Source organism: Solenopsis invicta, chromosome 5 (assembly GCF_016802725.1).
Source record: "Solenopsis invicta isolate M01_SB chromosome 5, UNIL_Sinv_3.0, whole genome shotgun sequence".
NCBI lineage: Eukaryota > Metazoa > Arthropoda > Insecta > Hymenoptera > Formicidae > Solenopsis > Solenopsis invicta.
In genome coordinates, this window is record NC_052668.1 from 26,910,412 (window position 1) to 26,923,089 (window position 12,678).

At 34.9% G+C, this 12,678-nt stretch overlaps 1 protein-coding gene across 1 annotated transcript in view; it reads right to left on the reverse strand.

Moving 5' to 3' along the window:
• Window positions 1-8,103, reverse strand: part of LOC105204147 (calcium-dependent secretion activator) — a 38,645-nt gene extending 30,542 nt beyond the window's left edge. Inside the window, exon 1 of the mRNA XM_039449941.1 lies at window positions 7,645-8,103. The gene's annotated coding sequence lies outside the window, so the exon portion shown is untranslated. The remainder of the gene's footprint in view (window positions 1-7,644) is intronic.
• Window positions 8,104-12,678: the final 4,575 nt, after the last annotated feature.

Consider the following 12,678-nt stretch of genomic DNA (forward strand, 5'->3'; position numbering starts at 1 on the left):
TTCTGTGTATATATAAGTGTAAACAATCGAAATGTAATACAATAATTAAATGACGATGGCCATGAATATCTAGATCATTGTCAGTAGGAAGCAGGAAATGAATTTAAAGCTCATGTTATTTGATTCGCGCAACGCAAGGATATTTTCGCTTCGATTTGAAGTTATAAATACACAGAAGTATTAAATTATAACGACGTAACGTATCAAACGTATGTCAAAAGTTTTAATAACAATTATGTAGAACAATAAATTTTATGATTCTCGTTTTTTTGTTAATATTTTGGTAAAAGTACAGTTGTTATCGTAAAATCTGAATTACTCGATACTTTTTACCATAAACAAACTTTTTTACTTGATTTTTATTTCAATTTCAAAAATGCTTGTTTTATTTATCTCTAGTTATCATAAAGATCATTTCTTTTTACATTATTCATATTAACGAAAATATGCATGACGAGATTTAACCATAGCAAATAAAAAATGAATGAAACAACATTGATATACGAATAGTAACTTGAATAGATTTCAGGGCAGAGTTGCTAAATGCATACCAGTTTCCTAAAGCGTACATATCTTTTCAATATTTTACATTTTTATTTCACATAAGCAACATTTAGTAACAAAAATAAGAGTAAATATAGGAATAAGTAATATATATAAAGGTTTAACAAGTCTCATCTTGTTTTGTAAATGTGATCAGCATTTTAAAAAATTAGATGCATCTGATGTAAATTTTTCACCAATTTATGAAGCTGATAATGTCATGATGCAATTTTATTTTGAATCATTATACAATATTTTCACGAGGAAAAGCTTGTAAAATATTTTATATTTATTGTATACATATTATATACATATTTATAATTATTTAAAAAATTAAATCAATATTTTCATAAATTTTATCAAGTTTCCTAACTCGTACCATTATAAAATTACAATACAGATAATAATATAAGATTCATAACTGATAAATGTAAAACTGATAATTGCTGTATACCAATAAAAATATATTATTACAAAAAAAATTCAACCCGGTTTTATTTCCGTGTTCTTATTTTTTCATGATTATTTTTTATTAATTATTGAACATTAAATATTTTATTGAGTTTTTGATTATTTATTAAAAAAAATAACTGTTCATTAATTTGTGATTGTTTATATTTTTAACTATCTTAATTCATAAATTTAATATTTTCAAAGATAAAACAATTTAAAAAACTAAGGATACGCTTTAGACGCTAACGATTTTCTAAATCGTATCTTTCACAGCATATTATAGGAAATAATTTGTAACAAATTAATTCGTTATTACCTGAAAGGTTTAATATGTAATAGTAAATGATTGAAACAGCAAGCTAGAATTTTGAACTTTAATTTGCATCCAAAACAGTACTAAATGCAAAGTATAATAAAAGGTAACTTGAAAATAATACGCATTTGACAGCTCTCTCCTAATACTTAAGTTTATCTCAATAATTTTTCCTTTTCTTCGTTGTATAATTCACGACCTTTCATGAATTTTCTTATTATAAGACACGTAATTGATATTGTTTGCCGATCTATTCAGTTACATAAGCAGTTCATTATCGAAGATAAGTCCATTCTGACTATAACGTATAATTACGTTTCTTCGATATCAACCACAGTAATCCGATATTAAAGGCAGCCTGCATCGCGGAGATAATAGAAAAATCGAAATTGCGACTTTAATTTTTGATAGGGGTTTGGCCATCCGTTTCGAGAGTAGAAATGTATTGCTACGTTCCACATTCGTTCCGGAGTACCTCGTACATCCTACGTGGCAAAGTGCGAGGGTGTTTGCAGTACTATCACTCGACGCAAACCGAAACCCGGTTGAAACGGCAGATAAGCGCCCGTAAATAATTCATTCGACAGCGATAGAAATGAGGGGAGCCGACGTGTCGGGCGGGCTAGGCGAAAACCGGAGTCGGGAGCGGATTACGTAACACGACGCGAAGTTTATCAAGTTAAGATACTAATCCCGCATGTACAACGGTATAGATACCGGTACGGGCGATTAACTTATTGGATCGTGTAAACGCGACCCACGGGGAAAAGTTTCGAAACGGCAAAGCGGGGCGATGAAGGTGGTGGAGGAGGAGGAGGAGGAGGAGGAGCAGAGGCGATGGATCCGGGGCACGATTGCGCCGCAGTCGCGACGCGAAATTTCCGCCAAACTTATATACGCGAAGAGAAATCGATAACCGGCTTACGTGTATGTACGTACGTGTTGCAGCGCTCGGTTTTGGTAATTAGCGGCGTGCCATCGCTGCACATTTTCCAAATGGATTCGCAGCTACCGGATTTAGATTCGGCGCTGCAGCTTATGGCTTCGCCTAACGCCACCGTTCGCAAGGGAATATATTTATTATATAATAATAGAATTTATTTTTATTTAAAAGGTATTTTGCAGCGCTATGCGCTAAAAAAAGGAATCGCATCGATTACCGTCAGCATTTGAATTGATCGCATTAGCGAGAGTATAGGGATTCGTAAACGAAATTTGCACCGGAGTTATAGGAAATCGATAAACCGTGTCCAGTTTCGTCCAGTATCGCTCAGTTTTGCTAATTACCAGCGCATTATCGGCGTACATTTTTCGCATTCTATCAACTCTTCGTTAAGCACAATACAATCCAGAATCGATAGTCGCGTCAAGTAAAAACGGCAACGGAAATATAATAAATATTTAAATAAGAAATTAAATAAATTGAGTTTATGGAGCTTTTTATCTTTTGAAGAAAAGATGGGAGTAAATTTATAAAGAAATTTCTGTCAATTTCTTCCACAGCTTTTCGTATTTAAAATTTAATCTCGAATTCTAAAAGAGATCGAGAAACTTTCGTATTTCTAAACAAGATTTATGTATTCTGAAATTAATTAAGATAAGAAAATAATTCTATAAATTATTATTCACGAATGTTTTTGCGCGCGCGCTTTTGATATTGTATTTTTTACAAAATCTTGAACAAAGAAGCAAACATGCAACAGTAAAATAAATTTGATAATAAGGAAAACAAGAGAAAGAAAGAGAGAGAGAGACTAGTTCTAGCATAGTAATCAAAAAAATTTAGCGCTAAATATAATTCTCTCGTTAGCTGTGTTTGTAACGAATTTTTAAAAACGTCACTTCCATCAGAAATTTTGTTACCATCCGCGATAGAAGCGGCTCGGTGAGGAAATGCCGTGTCAATCGAATTTCCAGGCATATGCCAATGCTTTCAGCTCGACATTGATGCGCTCCTTTATCTGCGCTTATTAAATATGGCGCGCACATTGATCCACTTATTATCATAGCGCACGTCTGTCGCTTCCATCAATCCATGACAATTTTCGCAGACGATGAGCCTTGCCGCTTCTACGTTTCTGTATAACTCATGAAGAAATATTAATTTTCCTTCTAGCGGAAGAGACACAGAAAAAAAAGAACACGATATGGAAACAGAGGGGGAAGAAAACTACGTGTTATTTTGAGCTCACGGTATATGTGACAAGACGCCTATTTCCAGGATGTGCATCACTTCCTCTCTTTTTTTTGTATACGACCAGATCATTACATTGAATTTCAGACGGGATAAAAGGGTTAAAGTTGGACCCGGTAAAACCTGGGATATTATTTTTATCGTTTACGAGGTCACGCTTTTTATCAAGATTAAACCAGTACGTCATAGAGTACTACCTGTATCGAACCGTGCGAAAGAATAAATATATTGATTTTCACCGGCCTATTTACCAGCATGTATATTCTACATTGCGTTACGTCAGATTCGTTTCAACAAATTTTTAAGTACACAAGTTCAGAAACAACTAACTAGATTTTCTAACATTATTTGTATGCAAATTTGAAATTTCTGCAACATCGGACATTGTGTCTCTCGCTTGTGCGTATAATAAAAAAATTGTTTACACGTTCATCGTTTATAGATGTAATAAATCTCTCTCTAAAATATAATTATTATATTATAAAAAGTAATAATCGCCATTTTAACGTCGAGGCTATAAGTTAGCGCAAATTAGAAATAAGTTAGAATAAGCCAGTTGTAAGGTAGATGTAAGCCAGCGCCCGAAAATAAAATATGATAAAATCTTTAACCCTGAGGGGATCAGAAATATATTCTATTCTAATGTCAAGGCATCATACATATATAAGATGATAAACACATTACATAATTTTTTTGCTGCAATGCTGAAAATGTCAAGAATATAATGAAGATGCAAGAAATTGACAACATTTACAAAAAGTGAACGTACGATAATTTTAGTTTACTAACAATTTACCTTGTTCAAAATTTAATCGGGATCAAAGTGACAGTTACTATCCAAATTTAAATAGTTACTTCAGCAAATGCTTTTGAAAAACCTTCGCTGAGAACAATATGTTTCGTATTCATTGAAGAATTTTCAGCCAAACAACTTTCAGAATATTTTATTATATCTCGTCCGATCATAATAACAAAATACGTCAGCTATAAGCGGAATTCCAAGAATGAACGTTGACCCACGCATAAATTCAATTTGAATTTGATTTCTTCTCCGTAAACTTGCGCGGGGGAGAATGTGTCAAAGGAAACGCGACCTCAGACTTTCTCGTGCATTAAAACGCGTGCTACAGCTTCAGCATGGTCGATAAGTCGTTTTGTGAAGAGCTTGAATGGCGATGCCGTCACTGATACACCATTCACAAATCACAGTACAGAAAAATTTCATTTCATTTCGAAGACCGAGCGCGTAGACTGGCTTTTACAACAATACTTGTACCTCTCACGTATACACGCTTTGTTTTTCACTATGCACATTACGTATATGCCTCTGGGCAAGAGGAAAATCACTCTTATGATCGATGCGATTTTCCGACGGTAGATGTCGAAAAATGGAAGGAGCAATTTATCATCTAACTCGTGAGATTGCGATTTCATTATCCTTCGTCTCGCCCGATGAATTCTACTACTTAGTAATACAATAGCCACGCACTGACGAGACCACTGGTAATACAATTCATGTAATACCAGTTATGAATTGTATTACTACTGGTAATACAATTCATAATTTCACTGTAACTATATTAAACTTGTATACAAAATCCGTGCATCAGAATCCGTGAAGTCAGTTTTGATTACAGATTAAGTATTTAACGAGTCTTCTGGTTTGATCGTTTCTGTTTCGTTATTTATTGCAACTATTTAAGTGTATCTATTTAATTATTTAACTATTTATATAATATTTTAAAATTAAAATTGCATTATTTAAAAAAAAATGTAGTAGAATTTTTGACTTCTGCAAAAAAGCTTTATTTTTAGAAATTACGCTTCTTTAATAAAGATTATATAGGGTAAAGTTGCCTATTATGAGATACTTTTTTTTAAAGACATAAAATTTATTTAATTTAAACTATTTACTTTTCTTTTTATATTCAAATTATAGTAAATATATCTAAGTTTGATCGATAAAGGTTACGAATCGATAATAGTTATAGTTTGTTGTATATGAAATTTTTTTGCAAAATTGCCAATTTTGCTAATTCAAGAAAAGGGTTTCTAATATGAGATACAAAGATTTTTTTTTATATGACATTGGTGTTATCGACTTGGCTCTTACTAGATTCAAGTTAAGCTCAAAATCGTTATAGAATTTTGGAGAGCTTTTGAAGTCAGAATATGCAATAATAATTAAGGATTTTTGAGTGTCTCATATTACGAGTCCCACGCTTTGCGGTTCCTCGATAATCAAATCTAACATTTATAATTAAGCAAATCATCACATTCCGTATTTTTCTATTAATACGACTTTACTGTATCACTGCATGCACAGAATTTATTATCAAATAATTGTTTATTTTATAATAAACAAGGTTTAAAGACTCATCTCAATCAAACTTGACAACATTCAATTTCAAAAAAATTTTTTTTTAACGAATGCACACGTAATCTAATAACAAATTTTCTACTAAATAAATTTCACGGCAAAAGTAATAAGCTTATGATGGTACTAACCATATGCGTTTATTAATGTAGCAGAAACTTCGCTGTCTCATATTAGGAACCTATCCCATAATAAGCGACTTTGCCCCACGCATATTAAATATCTCCCTTAAGAAGAAGTGTTTCAATAAACTGATTAGCTACAATTGTAACTGATGAAATATCATCAATTGTTGATTATAGTGATCAGCTTATCGACACACTTTTCTTAAGGAGAGAGAATTAATTTTTTTTAGTAAAAAAATGTTTGACAAAAGATTTTAAAGTTATCGTTTTAATATTGAGACATTTAATTGAAAACATGAAGATTCGAAAGACAAAAATTGAAAAAATACCTGAAAATTAAATCAATTTAAAAATAAACAAAATTAATTTATCAAAAAAATATTTAGCAAAAAATAAAACAAAACGTTTAGTCTTTTGGATTGTGTTCTGTACCTACATTCAATATCAGAGAAAAAAATTGTCCAATGGAAATCAATAAAAATTGCCATTTTGCTAAAATTCGATTAAAAAATAATATTATTCCAAACGTTTGCACACTAGCTGGACTTTTTTGTTAAAATTTCAATTGCAGTCGCAACTGGAATGCTCCTCTGCACAACACAACTATGTTTATTATCGTTGACTTCGTAAAGCCATCATGGAGAATCACAATTTTCTTTAATTGGAACACAAAATCGTTGTTCGATCGGCTGCCGCGTCCATCGGATGCCGATATCCACCGCGACGTTTCCGTTCATCCTCGACATTCAAGCCGACGAGGCGCACACGTAAAAAATCGATAGCCGTCTCAATTTACTATGACACACCGCAGCTACGTGCATCCTTCCACGCTCGTCGAAGCGGAATCCGACTTCCTCGTTCGGCACACCAGCAGCAATTGCAATGGAAAAACCAACGGTTACCGTTAATCTATTGGAATATCGTAAACCATATTTAGCTGTCTAGCTAGTGGATGATATAAACTCGAAATCGACGCCAACTGAATTAGTTAGATGATTAATTGTAAATTATTATTCACCGAGGATTATCCGCAATCAGCGCACAGAGATTAGCAGATTGTCACCCTAAAGTCCGCCGTCAACTAATGTGAACTAATGAGATGGTCCATTATTAATGTTGACTAGCGCAGTTAATTGTTAGATAATAAGAACGCAATGACTACCGTCAATTTGTGTGCGTGGTTTGGTTAGTCAATGGCTGTCATTATCACTACACGACTTCGTCTTCACGATCTCCACACGACACGTTTCGCTGACGTCTCGACACCAATGCTTATCGCGCTCTAGAGCCGCTCTAGAAGCTGCTCTAGAAAACGTGAGATCGCGAGAGGCGGACCGTACAGTGGTGCGAACTCTTAGCCGACCGAGAAGTTTCCGCGCGTACGAGTTTTCCTCGCACGGCGTGTTATTGATCTAGCAGCGTCAAATGCGGCTTCGAAGCAAGGCTCGCCGTTGCCCTAGGCACACTCGATGCTGCACGTTTCGTGGCCTGGGTGTGTCGTTACGCTACCCGTGAACTGTCAATGGGCTTCGGAGCAGCGGCTCTCCCAGAGGTCTCCCATCGAGCGAGTCTACAGGCTCGGGTCTGAGAGAGGGAGACTCGTGTACTCGTAAAAGCGAGCATTTCTGTGTGGACTAACCTCCTATCAACCGGTGCGTGGTCGCGATTCCCTGGTCTGCCAAAGTGCCATCCCGCTGCGACGTTTGCGACTGTGAAAGAACGCGAACGGCACGACGAGCGACGATACCGCGGCGGCGGTATAGTGCGTCGGTCTGACCGGTGCGTGGCGTATCCACTTGAAAGGTAGATCGAGCGGCGCTCGATGACGGAACCAATGTCGATCACTCGGGATGAACGCGAGGAGTATAAGAAGAGAAAAGAATGCAAGGACAAAAAGAGAAAGAGAGAAAGAGAAAGAGGGAGAAGAGAGAAGCAAGAGAGGAAAAATGAGAGAGAAAGATAGAGAAAGAGAGAGGGAGAAAGAGTGAGGCCGGACGGCGCTCGAAGGAACGAGAAGAGGAATCGTCTGCGAGGGTGGAAGCGGCGGACGGACAGACCCTTCGTGATCCGAAAGCTGGCGTGTTCGAACTGCGACCGCTCTGCGCGACTGCCGTTCTGCCGAGGTAGGGAGAAGGGGTGGAAAAAGGGGATGATGTTGGTGAGGGGTGGGAATGCCGAAGAGAAAGGGAGAGAGAGGCAAGTGTAGAGAGGTAGGCAAATGTCGACATTAGTAAAGGAGAAGGAGGAGCAGAGGAGAGCAAACGAGAGGGAGAAAAACGGATGAAAAAGAGGAGTGAAGGGCTGCTGACGTGAGGGCGGCTAAAGAAAGAGAGATCGAGATGGCGAGAAGAAGAGGAGGTTGAAGGGGAGAAAAAGAAATGTTGCAGTCAGCAAAATGGGGAGAGAGAAAGAAAAGTGGAAAAAGGGTGGAAGAGTGTGAGAATCTGAAAAAAAAACATCGGAGAGAGAGAGAGAAAGAGAGAGAGAGAGAGAGCCACGGTAATGACTAGCCGGTGCAGCCATGAGGAGGAGACGAATCAAGGTGGAAGAAGACCTACGGTGGTCCAACGGTGATTGCGAAGGAGAAGCGAGCATTTTATGTTATTAAAGTTTGTAAAGAGCTAAAAGCTAAAAAGCGCTGTCAAGGCTGCGATTAGATCAGCAACGGCGATGGTCGTTACGTGACGGACGTTCGTTTCGTTGAGAGGAAAGCAGCGGGAAAGAGAGGAGGATCGAGAGACTGGAAAATGCACTTATATTTTGGATGGAAAAATGGAGAGATGGCGATTCTTACATATGAGCACCAAGCCTCTGAAAAACATACGTACGAGAAAGGGATGCCTTACTAAAACGACAAACCTTATTTCAGTTGGAAATTTAAAGGACTCCGTCTTTTAAACACAAATTACTGAAAGAATAAATCTCCTTAGATCTAAAGGCAGCACTCGTGGAAAACGTAACATACGTGAAGCTAGAACTTAGAAAATATACGCAAAATAAAAAATGAAAGAGAAAAGAACAATTTTTTTTGTACTTGATATTTTGATGCAATGAAAAAGATAATAGTAAAGAAACAGGAAGAGGACGTTTTCAGAATTGGAATAAAAATCTTAAATGCGATTGAGACAAAAGGGCATTTGACTGCACGAAACAGAAATTCGAAAATTTCTTTTGTAAAACGTGTCAACAAAGAATAGAATGCTAAACGCGATGTTAGAGGGAAGCAAAAGAGCACAGGGGACGAAGAAATGCATAGAAGATGCAAGATGGAGCGAAAAAGAAAGGACTTGAAAGAACGAGATGAAACGAGGAAGGAAGGGGGTGCATTCGCTCGTCACGAAAGGCTTCCCCGCACCCCGAGAGAATGCACGAGGAGGACAAATCGTTAGGGTGGGGGTGGGAGGGGGACAAGGACGGTATGCGCGCGCGAGGTGGCACTGGGCCATCGATCGGCTGCGCGCGGTGATAGCCACCGCCGTCGCCGTTGCCGCCATCGCTACCGCCGCGCCGCCGTCGTCATCGTCATCGTCGTTGTCGTTCCCGTAGCAGCTGAGCATTTTGCGTTGCATACAGGGTTAACTTCCCTCGCGAACTTGCACGCGCGCGCGCAGCACTTAGGAAGAAAAACAAGAGGAACGCGGTGATTGCGGCTACGAGAGATGGAAAAGCGCATCAGGATCAAAAGGGGTGAAGCGAAAGGAGCGAAACCGCGGCAGAGTTAGTAAAGGGAATTGGGGATTAACACATCTGAGGGATGTTCGTCTGCGAATTCCTGCTCGCTCTCATTTACGCTGTAAGCCACCTGAAAATAATGGCGAACGCAGTTTCGGAAGCTTTCTGAGGCCATGTGACTAGTACTCTCCGTGCGACTAGTACTCTCTGGGATCTTCTGGGTCAAGTGGGCCTAATAATAAGTCGAGAAGTCGCGTTAGCGTACGTGTGTCGTCCCGTATACGATTGCTCAGCAATATAGGAAATTTAATTTTAAGCGGAGGTAGAAGAATAATAGTTTCTGAAGTATTATGCCTTTAAAAAAAAAATATTGTACAACGAAATATTTATAAACTATATGTATAATAAGAAATTTAATTTTTAGCAAAAATAAAATATCATAATTTTCTATGCTACTGAAGAATCTTCTAACATATTTGTAATTCTCAAAGAGATGTATAAGAAAGGAAGTTAAGAAGTTAAAATTCTTTCAGTATATTTAATTCGGCGGTGTGTTTGAACAAAAAGAATATTCTGATAAGTATTACTAAACACAAACAATTAAAAATTATTGCCTGAAATTAATTTATAATACTGTTTTAAAATAATTTTTTAAACAGTATTTAAAAAAAAGTAATGTAATAAAAATAAAAGCCACATAATATTAATCTGAGAGAATTGCAATAGTTGAAATTCAAATATATTAAGGCAATATGATTGTTTGTAAGTTGAGTTTAATTGTTTTACAAATTTTATTCCCATTCGTGTATGTTACTTTCGATTGACAGAATTTGTCGGAATACGATGAAACGTGTTATTGGCTTATCTCACCGAGACAAATCGCGTCTATTCTTACCGCTTCGCGTGACGCGATATCAAAGAAACACACGCTGCATCGATCGGTTTTTCCTTATCTATGTACGAGTGCATTGACGTTACAAGAAACTCGGCATACATATTGATCTTGTGAGAAAAAAACCGAAGGCCAGCTACGTCCGCAAGACCGATAAACATGTTCAAGATTGCTAATTTTTATTACGCAGATTCCGTGTATTTTGATTAATCTAGTTGTTTAGACTTAAGATGGCCATTGAAATGTATCACAAAATTATCTAAGAAGTAACATACCATATATTAATATATTAATAACAAATATATAGAGAAAAAATGCTGTTCAATCAACAGAGCATCAGTCTAATTGAAAATATTTTTCAATGATAGTATTAATAACACAGAAAGATTAAAAGTAAAGACAATAATAAATATACTTAAATAAATAAAATTTAGTTGACTACATATATTAATGACAGCACGTGATTCGGCGTTTAATCGGATCACATTACATTTTAATTCATATTAAAGCATTTTTCTCTGTGTATACACTAATTAATTTATCTGTTATTAAAATAATACGTTATGTATTTCATAATTATATAATTAAATAAGTTAATCTTTTTAAGAGATAGCATTAATATAATTTTTATTTTAAAATCGTGTTTATTTTTTGTGGATTAATTAAAAAAAATTAAGTCAACTTTTATGCATTTCTGTTTTAATATACATATCTTCAATTTTTTTCTTCTTTAATAATAATACATCGCAACAGTTCATTCGCCGTTGTTATATTTATAGCATGAAACATTTAATTGTGAATGAGATAAGCCGAGATTTCCTTGGCGATTCGAATTATACAAGACTACTCATTATCTGATTGTGAGCGACGAAGCGAACATCATAATTCAACACGGACAATGTTATCTAATGAAACTGATGCCAACTTCAGTTTTACAAATAAATTAATAAATAGTTACGATCCAGGAAACGTAATGACGTTGATTTGTGAGATTTTCGTCATTAGTTATGTCATTAAAGACCAAAACATGCTTCCGATAATGGAACGTAAAAATAATGTTGAAATGTTACCTTCCGATGATGTCATTTATATATTTATTTGAATGACGTGGTTTTTGACCAAATGTATACATTACAAGTGAAATAAAATTTATTGATTAGCAACACATTTAAGAATACACACGATAAAATTATGAATAAAAAATACTGAGAAAATAATTCACGGTGATTTCAACCGGTTACCCATTCATGTTGGGGTCGCCCTCCAACGTTGCTTTATTTATATGAACGTTAGGAAATATTTTCCCACGGTACACAAACACGTGCTATTAATAAATACACAATCTGTTATGGATTAGTTCAATAGAGTTATTAAAAAGATGAGAATATATATAATTTTTTTAGAAATATGAACATGAAGTTACAGTTTTTATTAATTTCACATGTCTGGAATAACTTTTTTGCAGGAAATGGGTGGTAACTGGTTAAAAAGTTGAATAATAAAATTAAAATTTAATTATATTTAACTTAACTTGGTCTATTTTAAATAATTTAATTTTTGACTTTATCTAGTTGAAACATTTGAAACATATAAATTTAAATTTATTAACATTAATTATATTACACAAATGCACATGCAATGGTATCTTATTGTGTTTGGTATTATGTGCACTATATATTTGATTTATTTCAATTTAACCTATTGGATTACAATTATGAATTTATTAACCTTTTCCTACTTTAAAAATGTATCTATATAAAAGAAAAAATACATTTTCACTTAAAAAATAATTATTTCTTTTTCACAGATTTGTTATTTTACATAAAAATGTACAAATAAAATAATATTAAATTTGTTTGATGGTTTACATTATAATTATTTTGATCTAATTTAAAAAAGTTACAAATTTCTAATTTTACTATATATAAATAATGCTCGTCTACAAAATTAAATTTTATTTCAAATTAATTTAATCTTAACGTAATATTTAACATTTTGTTCATGAAACTTTAAGATAAAGAAATTATTTTTATAAGTCATTAATTTCATTCAGTTAAACAAATATATTAATTTATTTAACTCTGCTTTTTTGTTATTTGTTTGAATATA